Source organism: Eumetopias jubatus, unplaced genomic scaffold (genome assembly GCF_037043125.1).
Source record: "Eumetopias jubatus isolate StellerSeaLion01/CBP00866 unplaced genomic scaffold, mEumJub1_p1.0 scaffold_4, whole genome shotgun sequence".
Taxonomy (NCBI): Eukaryota; Metazoa; Chordata; class Mammalia; order Carnivora; family Otariidae; genus Eumetopias; species Eumetopias jubatus.
Genome location: NW_028274810.1, coordinates 2,211,919 through 2,228,468, shown reverse-complemented (window position 1 = coordinate 2,228,468; position 16,550 = coordinate 2,211,919). Strand labels below are relative to the sequence as shown.

General features: G+C 43.0%; 3 pseudogenes; 1 reads left to right on the top strand and 2 right to left on the bottom strand.

Annotated features, from left to right (window-relative positions):
• Positions 1-798, top strand: LOC114197376 (small ribosomal subunit protein eS6 pseudogene; annotated as a pseudogene).
• Positions 799-4,392: 3,594 nt separating this feature from the next.
• Positions 4,393-4,882, bottom strand: LOC114197289 (alpha-ketoglutarate dehydrogenase component 4 pseudogene; annotated as a pseudogene).
• Positions 4,883-12,519: 7,637 nt separating this feature from the next.
• On the bottom strand, positions 12,520-13,476 carry LOC114197290 (putative protein BRICK1 pseudogene; annotated as a pseudogene).
• Between the last annotated feature and the right edge of the window lie 3,074 nt (positions 13,477-16,550).

The following is a 16,550-nucleotide window of genomic DNA, read 5'->3' as shown; positions in this document are numbered from 1 at the left end:
TCGTGGCGCCTCGGAGGCGGTAGGCTGCTTCAGGATGAAGCTGAACATCTCTTTCCCAGCTACTGGCTGCCAGAAACTCATTGAAGTAGACGATGAACGCAAACTTTGTACCTTTTATGAGAAGCGTATGGCCACAGAAGTTGCTGCTGATGCTCTGGGTGAAGAATGGAAGGGTTATGTGGTCCGAATCAGTGGTGGCAATGACAAACAGGGCTTCCCCATGAAGCAGGGTGTCTTGACCCATGGTCGTGTCCGCCTGCTGCTGAGTAAGGGGCATTCCTGCTATAGACCAAGGCGGACTGGAGAGAGAAAGCGCAAATCCGTTCGGGGTTGCATTGTGGATGCCAATCTCAGCGTTCTCAACTTGGTCATTGTAAAAAAAGGGGAGAAGGATATTCCTGGACTCACTGATACTACTGTGCCTCGTCGCCTGGGGCCAAAAAGAGCCAGCAGAATCCGCAAACTTTTCAATCTCTCTAAAGAAGATGATGTCCGCCAGTATGTTGTGAGAAAGCCCCTAAACAAAGAAGGGAAGAAACCTAGAACCAAAGCGCCTAAGATTCAGCGTCTTGTTACTCCACGAGTCCTCCAGCACAAACGGCGGCGTATTGCTTTGAAGAAGCAGCGCACTAAGAAAAATAAGGAAGAGGCTGCAGAATATGCTAAACTTTTGGCCAAGAGAATGAAGGAGGCCAAAGAAAAACGCCAGGAACAGATTGCCAAGAGACGGAGGCTGTCTTCTCTGAGAGCCTCTACCTCTAAGTCTGAGTCCAGTCAAAAATGAGATTTTCTATGAGTGACAAATAAATACGATCAGACATCAAAAAAAAAAAAAAAATAGCATTTGGGGGAGTGCCTGGGTGGCTCAGTCGGTTAAGTGTCTGCCTTCGGCTCAGGTCATGATCCCAGGGTCCTGGGATTGAGTCCTGTGTCAGGCTCCTTGCTCAGTGGGAAGCCTGCTTCTCCCTCTCCCTCTGCTCCTCCCCCTGCTTGTGCTGGCTCGCTCTCTCTCATTCTCTCACTCTCTCTCGGAAATAAATAAATAAAATTTTTTTAAAAAGCTAAAAAAGTAGAATTTAGTGTCGCCTTGGTGGCTCAGTCGATTAAGCGTCCGACTCCCAATTTGGGCTCAGGTCATGATCTCGGGGTCATGAGATCAAGCCCCGTGAGGGCTCCATGCTGGGCAGGGAGTCTGCTGGAGATTCTCTTTCCCTCTGCCCCTCCTCACACACGTGCTCTCTCTCTTTCTCTCAAATAAATAAATAAATCTTAAAAAAATATGGCATTTAGGATTTCATTTACATATAGTCTATATCTTGTTATATATCAGAAATATTTGTGAAACGTAAACTCCCAAAATGTAGGGAATTCTTCAGTGAGATGGAGTTAATCTCCTTGTAGCATTGTGCATTTTAAAAGGTCTAGGATGTAATAGGGACTCATTAAATGGCAGGTACTAGAATTGTTTATCTTGATACCCTCCACAGTGCTTTGTACGGGGCAATCAATAAGTATTGGTTGAATGAATTAGCATGCCATGTCCCATACTATACACAGGGAAATACTAAGATAGGAGCCCTCTAGCACAATGACTCCATTTCATCACTGAAGCTTAGTATGAAGGTATCCATCCTGCAGCCTTTTTACCAGATGCAGGCTCTCTTGACCTTGGAATGTGGACCCCTTCAAATTTTCAGGGGGAAAGAAGCATGCCTAATTAACTAGTAGGGCCTAACCTCTTGTCAGGATGGAACTTAAGAAGTTTGTTTAAATATACAGAAAAGCTAAGCTCACTCGACACAGATTGGTGGGGGGGAGGTTTCTACACATTATTCAAGTTATTCATGTCAAAAGCGATTAGTGGGCCCTGGTTTCCATTATTACGTCACTCATTAGGAGAGTGAGAGCTGGGAGCTGTGCAAGTCACATGATTCAGTGAAGGAATTAACTGAATTTTCTTTGTGTTTCTGCCCTTAGCCATATTCAGTTTTTAGTATATTTGGAAAAGGTGAAAACAGAACATGGAGATCGAGTTACTTTAATGCTGTCAGACTGCTAAGTGGTGGAAACTTGTTGAAGAGATTTACCGAGCTGTTTCCTTAGATTAAAGACTTTAGTGAATTAATTAAGAAGGTTCTGAGAGATAAAACATGCCAGACCCCTACTGGCTCATAAAATTGTTCTTCCCTACTGATGTGACGTGACAGCCTAGCACAGTTCACGTAAAGCTGCAGGGGAATAAAACAAGGGCCGTGCTGATGTGTTCAAAGACATGCAAGTGTTCAACTCCATCTGGCCGTGACAATGGAGTCAGCTGGGCCCCATGCTCATTTTCTTCTGCTCAAGCACCTGAGCACAATAGAAGCATAGACTTTGGCAAGGTGCTAGACTATTTGGTGAAAATGAAGTCAGAATTTCAGAGGAGCTTCACAGATTTTGATGAGTAGGTATTATGTTTCATGTTTTAGTCATTGCTTTTGGAATGCACACCTGAAGCTAGCCCTCAGTTATCAAGCCAGATGTGCCACTCAGTTTCCAGAGTGACTGACTGAACTGAAAGTGAACTATGTCTGTAAGGAGACAAATATCCCTGGAATGTTCCAGACAAGTAGATGAATTGCAGAAGTATTCTAAAAATTTTGACCACTGTTTGGGCCTGCTGGTATAGGAAGTACATTCTTTTTCAGGCAACAGTGAAGTCAACATTGCCAAAAGCATCAGCCAACATTGAAGTTGCAAGCCATCAACATTAATATATACCTGTAGTCAGAGACTGAGTATGCTATAGTCAGAGATTTATGCTATGGCTGAATATAACATATTCATTCAACACATATTTATTAAGTGCTAGACCTTGGAAATGCCTCAGTTCTTATACTCTAACAGTGCTGTTCAATAGGAATATAATTTGAACTATCTATGTAATTTAAAATTTTCCAGTAGCCACATTAAGAAATTTAAAAGAAACCAATAAAATTAATTTTAATACTATATTTTATTTCGCCAAATATATCTAAAATATTATTTTGGTATGTGGCCAATTTGGAAATTATTATTATTATTATTATTATTTATTTTTTAAAAGATTTTATTTATTTGAGAAAGAGAGAGTGAGCGAGAGAGAGAGCCCAAGCCAAGGGGAGAGGCAGAGGGAGAAACAGACTCCCTGCTGAGCAGGGAGCCCGACACGGGGCTGGATCCCAGGACCCTAGGATCATGGCCTGAGCCGAAGGCAGACGCTTAACCGACTGAGCCATCCAGGTGCCCCAGAAATTATTATTTTTTAATAGTTTATTATTTTGGGGGAATCTGGGTGACTCAGTTAAGCCTTGACTCTTGATTGGGCTCAGGTCATGATCTTAGGGTCATAAGATGGAGCCCCATGCTGGGTGTGGAACCTGCTTGGGATTATCTCTTGCCCTCTCCCTCTACCCCTCCAACCACCCCCAAAAAAAGTTTTTGGTTTTTTTTTAGTAATCTCTACACCCAACGTGTAGAACTCAGGCCCCGTGACCTATTTAGAAATTGTTTTTTTATATGATACATTTATTTTTTTTTTAAAGATTTTATTTATTTTTGACGGAGCACACGCAGGGGGAACAGCAGAGAGAGAGGGAGAAGTAGACTCCCTGCTGAGCAGAGAGCCCGATGCGGGGCTCAATCCCAGGACCCCGAGATCATGACCTGAGCCAAAGGCAGACGCTTAACCATCTGAGCCACCCAGGCGCCCCCTATTTAGAAATTATTAATAAAATAGTTTACATTCTTGGGCGCCTGGGTGGCTCAGTTGGTTAAGCGACTGCCTTCGGCTCAGGTCATGATCCTGGAGTCCCGGGATCGAGTCCCACATTGGGCTCCCCGCTCAGCGGAGAGTCTGCTTCTCCCTCTGACCCTCTTCCCTCTCATGCTCTCTGTCTCTCATTCTCTCTCTCTCAAATAAATAAATAAAATCTTAAAAAAAATAAAATAAAATAGTTTACATTCTTTGGAATCCAGCTTTTCTAATTTGGTATTTTACACTTTCAGCACATCTCACATTGTGCTCACCATGTTTCAGCTACTCAAAGCCACACGTGACCAGTAGTTACCATATGGGGCAGCCCAGGTCTAGAGGGATGAGTAAACAGGTAATTTCAGTGAAGTGTAACAGAAGCTATGATGAGACAAGTATAAGGTACAATGAACATAAACAAAGGCTTAGTCCCTTCAGTTTGTCCCCAGATTCCACAATTCTTTGTGCTTCTCTGCGTCCTTCTTTTTTTTTTTTTTAACATTTAAAAATGTATACTTTAATAAGCATAGAAACAATTAGGTAAGCTTGTGGAGAAGCTGACCAAGATACATATATTAGGAGATACAATTGTCCATCTAAATTTTCTAGATTTCTTTTTTTTTTTGCAGAGTATTTATTCAAGTTATTTACTATATAATTTCTCATGTGCCATTTTGGAAGTCCTTTATTGTAAAGACTAGTCTTCTGTCTGATGACAAACAGCAGCCACACTGTCAGTGATTATTCTGCCTCCACGTTGGATAAATTCAATTTCTTCTTGAGATACAAGTTTCCTTCTGTATTTCTGAGGTAATGTTTTTATTATTTCTGTAGTGTCTGGTGGACCCTGATGCACCAGCAAATCTGGGGATTTCCTTCCCTTAGAATGCTGTGAAATTGAAGAAGAGTGAGACGGTAGTCCTGCTGATCTCAAAACTTCTGATACGTTAGGTTTAGGATTGTCTCTTCTGTCAGGGAACCTTATTAATGGAGTATGTGGCTTGACTACCTGAACGACCCTGCTGGCAGACGCCATCTTACTGCCCATCATGACCCCAGGATGTGGCAGCAGTTTCTGGGGCGCTCGCTAGGCGCAGAGATAACAGGAATCCTGGGCAGCTGGGGGCCTCTCTGCGTCCTTCTTGCAGCTGCTCTTAAACCAAGCCAGCATCCTCTCTCTCAGACTTACACAACAGCCTCCAAATTGTCTACCTGCATCCACCTATGCGCCTCTCTGTTGCTAGAGTGACCTTTTAAACATGTGCATGTGATCATGTCACCCCCCCTCCCCGCTTAAAACCTTAAATGCATGAATGCACGGTGAACAAATGTGAAATGATGGATGTAAAGCACCCAGCACACAAGTTCTGCTCACGGAGTTCGCTACTTCTCCCTTTCACTGTTTCTGCCTCTTCCTTCTCTGGTTCCTTTTTCCGTCTGCCTCTCAGCCCCAGCCCCTCCTCCCCCTTTTACCACCCAACAGTGTCTTATCATCTGAATTTCTTTTTCTTTCTTGCCTTCCACTTTCTTTCCATTTTCTTTCTTTCTTTCTTTCTTTTTCTTTCTTTCTTTCTTTCTTTCTTTCTTTCTTTCTTTCTTTCTTTCTTTCTTTCTCTTTCTTTCTTTCTTTCTTTCTTTCTTTCTTTCTTTCTTTCTTTCTTTCTTTCTTTCTTTCTTTCCTTTCTTTCTTCTTTCTTTCCTTTCTTCTCTCGCCCTTCCTTCCTCCCTTCCTTCCTTCCTTCCTTCCTTCCTGTAGGCTCAATGCCCAACATGGGGCTTCAATTCACCACCCCGAGATCAACAGTCACCCGCTCTACAGATTGAGTCAGCCAGGCGCCCCTCTTCCTGCTTTAGTAGAATTTAAATGGGTTTGACTAGAATTTTAATGGGGTTTAAATTTTGTGCTATAGTTATTTACTTCTGTGGTTCAAGTTCTTCACTTAAAAATCAAGAGAGCTTGGGGCGCCTGGGTGGCTCAGTCATTAGGTGTCTGCCTTCAGCTCAGGTCATGGCCCCAGGGTCCTGGGATCGAGCCCCGCATCGAGCCCCACATTGGGCTCCCTGCTCCACGGGAGGCCTGCTCCTCCCTCTCCACCCCCCCGTTTGTGTTCCCTCTCTCACTGTGTCTCTCTCTGTCCAATAAATAAATAAATAATCTTTAAAAAAATAAAAATCAGAAGAGCTTGACCCTGTATCAGGATTAAATTCAAGTGCTTTTCTTTTCTTTTCTTTATATTTTATTTATTTACTTGAGAGAGAGAGAAAGTGCACAAGCAGGGGGAGTAGCAGAGGGAGGAGGAGAAGCAGGCTTTCCCAAGGAGCCTGATGCGGGGCTGGATCCCAGGACTCTGGGATCATGATGGGAGCTGAAGCAGATGCTTAACCAACTGAGCCACCCAGGTGTCCGGTGCTTTTTTTTTTTTTTTTTCAACATGGTCTTCAGTTAGCTCTTCTTGTACATTAGAGACTTCTATAGAAAAATACAAATCACCTTCTCCTTCTGGGGGGAAAACGATTCCCTTTCACATTTTGTAGAGGAGAAAATGGTGTAGCTACTTACTCAGGATCATCTACTGATTTGAAACAAGTCAGAAGAACCCAGGCACTTGCCCACAAGGGTACCTCTTTTAGGTAGATTGCTGCTGCCTCCTGGTAGTAGGGCAGTGAGGCAAATTAATTTTTCAGTGTTTGCAGAGGTCAATAAATAAATGAAATCCCTAATTAAATAAACCGGGGTTTTGAGAGCTTGCAGATTCCTTAACTTTTCACATTTTCTGTGGAGCACCAGTTCTCTTGTTTGAAGAACAGCCTACCCAAGCATATGGGCTGCTCCCTTTTACTTCTGGGAAAGTGGATTTATTCCAATATAGACAGCTCTGCCAGGTGTCAACACTCTTTCTACCTCCAGTGAGAGCAAGAAGAGATCCTGTAATTACAGAAGGAAGAAAGGAAGTTATAATTCAAGAAGGACTTCCTGCAGCCAAGCCATAGTAGACACCAACACAAAACAAATGAGGGAGGATCTCATCCTAGAAAAGATGTTTCTGTACAAAAAAAACCCCCTGAAAGGCTTGGGCATTCAGATTCAGAATCAGCAAACAGTTGTTGAATAGATACTATATACAAGGCACATATTTCTACTATACCATTTTAATATTTGAGTCTAAGAGAAACTCTTCAGCTTTTTCCCAAATGGAATTTTTTTAAAAGATTTTATTTATTTATTTGACAGAGAGAGTGGAAGAGCACAAGCAGGGGGAACGGTAGAGGGAGAGGGAGAAGCAGGCTCCCCGCTGAGCAGGGAGCCCGATGCGGGGCTTGATCCCAGGACCCCGAGATCATGACCTGAGCCGAAGGCAGACGCTTAACCATCTGAGCCACCCAGGCGCCCCCCCAAATGGAATTTCATCCTGAAATGATATCCTGCAGAGCGAGGACCAACTACAGAAATACTTTAGTATTCATTATGTCAACTACATGCAAATTTAAAAAAGCCCAAACTGGGGCACCTGGCTGGCTCAGCTGGTGGAGCATGAGACTCCTGATCTTGGGGTCATGCGTTTGAGCCCCATGTTGGAGGGGTAGATTGTGCTTAAAATAAAATTTAAAAATCTTAAAAAAAAAATCCACCCAAAATACTTTAGTATTAAGGTACCTCTGCAACCTGAAACATTTTTCCTACCTTTTACCATTGCTCTATGAAGATACAGACACTGTGTACCACATTCCATCCTAGCATGTTGTTCTTACCCTCTTACTACAAAGATGTACTGAGAATGTCTTTCTGGACTGAATTACTCTTGTGAAAGAGTGGAAGCATGTTGTATTAATTAGAATAATTGCTATAACAGATAGATTCAAATAAGGAAAATGGCTCAAATACAAATCTTCCTTTCTTTCTGAAGACTTTTATATATTTTTTAAAAGACTTTATCTATTTATTTATTCATTTAACAAAGAATGAGAGAGGGGGCGAGTGAGCACAAGCAGGGGAAGTGGCAGAAGAAGAGGGAGAAGCAGGCTCCCCGCTGAGCAGGGAGCCCAGACACAGGGCTCCATCCTAGGACCCTGACACGGAGCTCCATCCTAGGACCCTGGGATCATGACCTGAGCCAAAGACAGATGCTTAGCTGACTGAGCCACCCAGGTGCCCCTAAAGATTTTTTATTTTTAAGTAAACTCTACACTCTATGTGGGGCTCGAACCACAACCCCAAGATCATCAAAAGTCACATGCTCTACCAACTGAGCCAGCTAGATGCCCTCAATTGTTTATTTCTTGCTTCTTAGCCAGAACAGCCCACCTCCATGCAGGAGGTAGGACCTAAATTAAGGAAGGCCCACAAAAGGCATGGAGGAGCACATGTGGGAAGTTTTTGTGGGCCTAGAAGTAGGGTATGTCCCTCAAAATGGGCTGTATGGACTGGTATCAGTTTGGTGCAGTTACTGGGTATGACAAGATAAGTACAGAAATGGAAACTAAGCCTTTAGAAAGTTTTATAACCGTTTTGCTGCCGTTTTATGTCTGCTGAATTTAATTTAAATGTCTTTGTGTTAAAATTTCATTTTTTCCAGTAACTCATTTGTAGTGTATTTTACAAAAGTTTTGGTCCACAATGAATGAGAAGGAAAAGAAAAAAACAACAAAAAACGTGATCTAGAAGCAAGAGTGTACATTACTTCCCTTCATCAGCTAGAACTTAGTCTCCTTTTTTTTTTAAAGATTTTTATTTATTTATTTGAGAGAGAGAATGAGATAGAGAGAGAGCATGAGAGGGGAGAGGGTCAGAGGGAGAAGCAGACTCCCTGCCGAGCAGGGAGCCCGATGCGGGACCCGATGCGGAACCCGATCCCGGGACTCCAGGATCATGACCTGAGCCGAAGGCAGTCGCTTAACCAACTGAGCCACCCAGGCGCCCTAGAACTTAGTCTCCTGTTCATGTCTAACCATAGTGGAAGTTAGAAATGTCGTCCACGGGCGCCTGGGTGGCTCAGCCATTAAGCGTCTGCCTTGGGCTCAGGTCATGATCACAGGGTCCTGGGATCAAGCCCCGCATCGGGCTCCCTCCTTGGCGGGGAGCCTGCTTCTCCCTTTCCCCCTGCTTGTGTTCCCTCTCTCGCTGTCTCTCTCTGTCAAAATAAGTAAATAAAATCTTAAAAAGAAAGAAAGAAAGAAATGTGGTCTAGCTGTTTGCAAAGAGAAAAGGGGAAAACAAAGATGTTGGTGAGTACTTAGAAGTCTCTGGCACACTTAGCTTGCACACCCAGAAACACAGCCTGAAGTGTGAAATAGAAGAGAGAGAATGAAGTCCTCTGGCAATGGGAGGTATATTTCCTACTTTTGTCCATTGCCAGCCATTGTAATTACTTACAATCCAGAAGGGTTTGGCTGTGAAGGCCAGAAGGGGAAATGTTTTCTCTACTTACTGTGCTCATTTCTCTCACACTCTAACTTTTCTTTCCATTCTCCCAACCATGCCTTAGTTCATCGTTTCTTAAACTACCGAAATAGCCTCCTAACATTAGTCCCTACCTCTAGCCACACATCTCTCATCCCCATCTAATGTGAACTTCGCCATGTTACTCTTCCATGATTCCTCATCACTTACAGGCTTGAGTTAGACTTTTTTTTTCTTTAAATTTTTTATTGTTGTGTTAATCACCATACATTACATCATTAGTTTTTGATGTAGTGTTCCATGATTCATTGTTTGTGCATAACACCCAGTGCTCCACGCAGAACGTGCCCTCTTTAATACCCATCACCAGGCTAACCCATCCCCCACCCCCCTCCCCTCTAGAACCCTCAGTTTGTTTTTCAGAGTCCATCATCTCTCATGGTTCACCTCCCCCTCCAATTTACTCCCCTTCATTTTTCCCCTCCTGCTATCTCCTTTTGGGTTAGACTTTTGTCATAAAAATCCCATAAGGTCATTCACATTCCAGTCCCTTCCTACAGGTTAGGCCTCATCTCATGGACAGATGGATTAATGAAATCCTGCCTTTTGCTCTCCTGTGACTCATTGAGACTTCCCAAAGGAACCAATATCCATCTCGCCCTCTTGTGGCCACAAGACCTGAGCTTTGTTAAGGAGTGAGGAGGAAGCCAGAGGGAGGGGCTAAAGTCAGCAGAGGGCTTTGCTTAGCCTATCTATGGGAGAAAAATGGGGTATTCAAGGAAAAGGAAGGAGAAGTTAGCAAATTCAAGGGAACTATACTTAGCTCAATTCCTAAGTCCCAAGTCCATTTCCAGACCTAGATGTGTCAACGTCCCATAAAAATGAGGTCCAGAAACTTCCAGGAAGTTGATAAGACTTTCTTTCCTTTTTTTTTTAAAATTATTTTATTTATTTATTTGACAGACAGAGAGAGAGCGCACACAAGCAAGGGGAGCTGCAGGCAGAGGGAGAGGGAGAAGCAGGCTCCCTGCCGAGCAGAGAGTCCAATGCAGGCTCCATCCCAGGGCCCCAGGATCATGACCCGAGCTGAAGGCAGATGCCCAACCATCTAAGCCACCCAGGCGCCCCAATAAGACTTTCTTAAGTATGATAAGGGCCTTTCAAGAGAAGAAATGGAAGACATATTCCCCTTCCTCAAGGAACTTGTTATATAATACATCCATTGGAGTAATCAGCAGGCAGAATTGCATATGGTTAAGAGCATGACTCTAGAGTCAGGCTGTCTGGGTGTGAATGCTGCCTCTGCTACTTACTGTGTGACCTTGGGTAACTTATCTAACTTCTCTGTGCTTCAGTTCCTACACTTTAAGTAGGAGTGATAATGCTACCTACCTCATAAGATCATCATGAAGATTAAATGAGATAATATTTGTAAAGTAATTAGGATAGTATCAGGCATATAATAAGTACTTCAGTGCTTTTAAAATAAACACATATAATTAGAGATTTCTAGATAACATATTACAACACTCATTGTGTGGCTTAGTTCCATAAGAATTCAGAAATTGGGGGTGCCTGTGTGGCTCAATTGGTTAAGTAACTCAATCTCAGCTCAGGGTTGTGAATTCAAGCCCTGCGTTGGGCTCCATCCTGGGTGTGGAATCTACTTAAAAACAAAATAAAACAAGAACAAAAACAGAAATGGGAAAAATTACAGGGAAAAAGAAATTAAGAAGGGTTTCAATAAGGTAGTGAAACCAAAGAGTGAGCAGATTTGGGAAGACAGAGGTGTGGCCGGATCCAGGTGAAGGCATGGAGGTAGAAACTGACATGGTATGGGGGCAGGTGGTGGAGAATGAGAAGAGATGGCAGGGTGTAGAATTGCAATTGGGCAACAGAGAGAGCTAAGGTTGACACCTGATTGCATAGGACTCTGAAAGACTGTAGGAGGCAATGGAGAATTGTTGACATTTTTCAGAGGGAAATGACATGATGGAAATGGTGTTTTGGGAAGATTCATCTGGCAGTGGTTTTCTGGAAAGACTGGAGAAGAGAAAAGACCAGGAGTGGGAAGGACAGTTATAATAATTCTGGCTTGAGGTGGTTATAATAATAAAATAATTATAGTTATAATAATTCTGACTTGAGGTGGTGAGGACCTGATTTAATGTTGTACTAGACGTGAGATGAGGGGAATTTGTGAGATGTTTGGTTTTAAATTTATTTTCAGAAAGTAAAAAAAGTAAGATATGCTTAGAGTTAAAAAAAATTGAATAGTACATAAAGGTATAAAATGAAAAATAAAAGTCTCCCTTGTCTTTGCCACCCCTAGTCTGGCTTTACAAAGGTAAGCACTCTTAAAGATTTCTTGTGTACTTCAAGTAAGGTTTTTTTTTTTTAAAGGTTTTATTTATTTATTTGACAGAGAGAGACACAGCAAGAGAGGGAACACAAGCAGGGGGAGTGGGAGAGGGAGAAGCAGGCTTCCCACCAAGCAGGGAGCCCGATGTGGGGCTCGATCCCAGGACCTCGGGATCATGACCTGAGCCGAAGGCAGATGCTTAACGACTGAGCCACCCAGGCGCCCTTCAAGTAAGTTTTAAGCATATACCTGTATATAAATGGTTGACTCTGTTTTTCCTGGTAGTTATGTTCTATAAATTTGTCTCCAACACTGAATTAGCAAATATAGAACCATTGCTCTTAGGGAAACACAGGGTTAGATTCTTGCAAGTCTCTGATCATAACATTTTCTTTTTTTTTTTTAAGTTGAGGAGTTTATTAGGGAAATATGAGAGGCAAAGACAACCCAAGTGACAAAAAGAAAAATCTGAAAATGTCCCTTCAAGCCAAGTGGGGGCCTGGCCTTGACCTCCCCAAAAGGACAAGAAACTGGTGGGTTAGGAACAACATTCTCTGGTGGCCACCTTGCCAGGGCGTAAGTGTCTCAGTCAGGACTGCCTTCCACCCCCCACCAAAGGTGGAAAGGAGACAAAGACTGTTTATAGAATCAATGCAGAGGCAATGAGAGCTGTAAGGAAAGTCAGAGAGAGAGAGAGAAAGAGAGGTGGGGAGGACCTTGACAAAGAGTCCTAACGTTTGGCTCGGAGCACCTCAAATACACTGACGAACAGTTCTACAAAATGTTACTTAAGAGATAAAATGCCTAATGTTGGTTCCAAGAGCTCCCCTGGACGTCTTCCCACATGCCACATCACACACTGATGTACGTGGCAGAGCCCAAAGGCCACGCTTTTGAAAAAAGAAAAACAAGAATAAGCCCTGTTGCTCTTTAAGGAGAGAGGGAGGAGCTGAGGCTGCTGGGGCCTTTCCTGCGTTGGCCTGTATTCCGTAAAGCAACTTCCCAGCAGCAGCATGGTGTAGTTCTAGGTAAGGGTCTTACCTTTTGTCACCCGTGCTTCAATGTACTCTATTCTCCGTTCGAGGGCTGTCAATTTCTTGTTTAGTGTTGCAAGTCTTGAATGACAAGACATATCAAATGAGTTGAGAAAGTCCGCGATTTTCTTGATGCTGCTGGTGATGACTTCAATGTATTCCCGGTTCGCCCAGTCCTGGTGACTCTCCGGCTGCACTGGATCCTCTTGACCCGCAATGGCTGCCACCTGATGAGGAGCCACTGCCTGATCATAACACTTTCAACTGATCAAGCATAACTTTGGTTTTGTGTATTTCTGTTTAAAGACACCTTATTTAATATGTATTGTTGATTCATTAACATTGAGCTCATGACCAAGAGCACTGTGACTCATGCTTCAAGGGAGCTTATCTAATGCCTATTTTCTCTCTAGGGCACATTGAAGTTTTCTTGAGCTTGGGCACACTAGACAGCCCTTCAGCACAACAGTTGGGGGCCATTTTAAACAGTGAAATCACCAACGGCACCAAAAAATGTGAAAAACATGACACTACATAGACCATGAGTAGGACACTTGTTTGTAGGATCAGAGCTAAAAAAAGAAGGCAGAGCGCTCCTTTGTTGGACCTCAGCTGGGAACAAACCTGTCCTGTGACTCAGATTGTTTGCTGCTCTGTACGTGTCCATGGATGACCATGAAAGTGTTAAGAGTATTGATTGGGAGGCTACAAGTAAGTTTTAGCCAGTAGGCAAATTGACAAATATAGAACCCACAAATAATGAGAATGAGCTGTGTTTAGAGAGAGGCCCAGCTTCCGGGCCGTATGACCTGCGCAGTTACACAGAGCTGCATTCAGTATGTATGTATATAAACACACACACTTCAGCAATTCTTGACATCACATTCAGACACTATACCCTCAGTAGCATTGCGGCCAAGCCAAAGGATATTTGTATTTCAAATAATGATCACGATTGCCTTGTTGCTCTCCAAAAAGTTTGTACTAATTTTCACTCCTAGCAAGAATATTTGAGAATGTCTATTTTCTCACAGCTTACTAACTGTGAATTTCCAAACTTTAAAACATTTGCCAATCTGATCGTTGCAGTTGTTTTAATTTGCATTTATGTAATCATGTGTGAAGTTGAACATGTTTATGTATTAGTCATTTTTCTTTTTCCCTTTTGTGAATTGCCTATTGCTATCCTTTGTTCTAATACTATAGGTTGTTTACCTTTAGTATTTCTTTATATAAATTAAGTAGCTCTTTGCTTGTTATATGAGTTACAAATATATTATCCTTGACTTATGAGTCTTTTGATTTTATTTGCAGCATTATTGGGGGGGTACTTCTTAATCCCCTTCACCTATTTCTCTTGGCAACCACCAGTTTTTCTCTGTATTTATGAGCCTGTTTCTGTTTTATTTTGTTTGTTCATTTGTTTTTTTATGTAATTTTTTAAGATTTTATTTTTAATAATCTCTACACCCAGAGACTTTAATAATCTCTACAACCCTGAGATCAAGAGTCGCATGCTCCACTGACTGAGCCAGCCAGGTGCCCCCATTTGTTTTGTTTTTCAGATTCCACATATAAGTGAAATCATGATATTCATCTTTATCTATGTGACTTCTTTCCTTTTTTTAATTTTAAAAAAGATTTTATTTTATTTTATTTTTTAAAGATTTTATTTATTTATTTGACAGAGAGAGACACAGTGTGAGAGGAAACACAAGCAGGGGGAGTGGGAGAGGGAGAAGCAGGCTTCCCGCGGAGCAGGGAGCCCGATGTGGGGCTTGATCCCAGGACCCTGGGATCATGACCTGAGCTGAAGGCAGACGCTTAACGACTGAGCCACCCAGGTGCCCTAAAAGATTTTATTTTTAAGTAATCTCTACACCCAACATGGGGCTTGAACTTACAACCCTGAGATCAAGAGTCAGATGCTCTACTGACTAAGCCAGTCAGGTGCCCCTGCTTTTAATTTTTCAATAAACAACTTAAGAATTATTTCAGATTTACCACAAAGTTGCAAAAATAGTAGGTACCATAAGAGTAAGTGTTCTCATCTACCCTAAACCCAGTTTTTCCTATTATTAACATCTTATATTAGTATGGTAACTTTATCACAATTAATGAGCCAATAGTGCTGTGTTATTATTAACTAAATTTCATGCTTTACTCAGATTTCCTTAGTGTTTTAGTCTCATATTCTGTTTCAGTTCCAGGACCCCATCCAGGATACCACTTACTATTTATTCATAATGTCTACTTAGGCTCTTCTTGGCCACGACAGTTGTTTCCTGCTTTCTATCATTGTCATCCCACATCAGTTCATGGCTAATGGGAGCAAAACCCTCTTGGAACCAGCCATGCCCAGGATACAGAATCAGCAAATAGCTGACTCTAGATCCCTATCTCTGCTCTCCCTCCTGCTTCTAACCGCCTTACCCCGAGGCTCTCAGGCATTCCCACCTCCCCAGACATTCACTCCCGTGCCCTGTGCATTCCTCCTTTGCCCTCTGACTTCAACATATTGAAGGTAAGTCTTCCTTTGAAGTAAAAGGCTGCTTTCTAGCCTTCTTTGCCAGAGGCTGGGATCACCCCCACATATTCCCACAAGCTTGCTTTATTTGTTTGTGTGTGTGTTTATTTATCACCTTGGTTAGGGTAGCTGGCTAGTTTCTGGTACCATTCTAAGCAAGGAGTCTCTCCTTCAGATCCTGGAGAGACTGAGGACTACCACTAGCAGAGACAGGGAGGCTGAGAAGAGTTGGTGAACTGGGGAAGTTAATGCCCCTGGTTTGTATGTGTCTGAAGTAAAGGTGATGCAGAAGCGCAGAAGTCCTAGAGAAAGCTGGAAATACAGATTTTGTACACTGACAGGAGGTCAGCATTTAAAATGGAGATGTGAGAGTTACCTGCTTTTGAGGGTGGCAGTAGAAGGCATGGGAATGAGGGAGGAGAGCTGAGGGCAGAGGAGAGAGCCTTGTCTACAGTTAGGAGACTGGGAAGGAGGGCCTGTGCTGGAGACAGGTGAGGGGCTGGAGTGTGGAAGACTAGGAAGCAGAGGAACAAGAGACATCCGGGAGAAGGAGCACTGAAAAGAGGTCTTCAGTTTCTGAGCTCAACTATGGAGGAGGGACAAAGGGGACTCAGAACCACTGGGTACAAACTGACACAGGCAATGGCGAATAGAAAGGAAAGAGATAGGATAGCAGCTACAAGTGGCGAAAGGAAGGGGATATGGTTCTCCTATACATCTTTGAGGTCAGAAGCAAAGTAACTCAGAGAGTGAATTAGCGAAGATGATAGAGGGGAAAGGGAAATTGGTGGAAGCTGGGTTCTATTTAGGTTCTTATAGTTGCCCTGCTTCACTAGGATGTAAGCTCACAAAGGCAAGGATTTCTATCTGTTTTGACTTCTGGAATATTCCAGGAGCCTAGAACAGTGCCTGGCACCTGGTAGGTCTTCAATAAACACTGCTGAAGGATTGAGAAGAATGGGAATTATTAAGTCTAGATACTGGAAGAGAGACTGGCTTTATTTATTTATTTATTTTTATTTTTCATTTTTTTTAAGATTTTATTTGACAGAGAGAGACACAGCGAGAGAGGGAACACAAGCAGGGGGAGTGGGAGAGGGAGAAGCAGGCTTCCCGCGGAGCAGGGAGCCCGATGCGGGGCTCGATCCCAGGACCCTGGGATCATGACCTGAGCCGAAAGCAGACGCCTAACGACTGAGCCACCCAGGTGCCCCTCTTTATTTATTTTTAAAGATTTTATTTATATATTTGACAGAGAGAGAGCCACAAGCGGGGGGAGCTGCAGGCAGAGGGAGAGGGAGAAGCAGGCTCCTCGAGGGGCAGGGAGCCCAATGCGGGACTCAATCCCAGGACCCCAGGATCACAACCCGAGCTGAAGACAGTCGCTTAACCAACTGAGCCACCCAGGCACCCCGAGAGACTGGCTTTAGAATGAAGGATAAATGAACAGATGTATC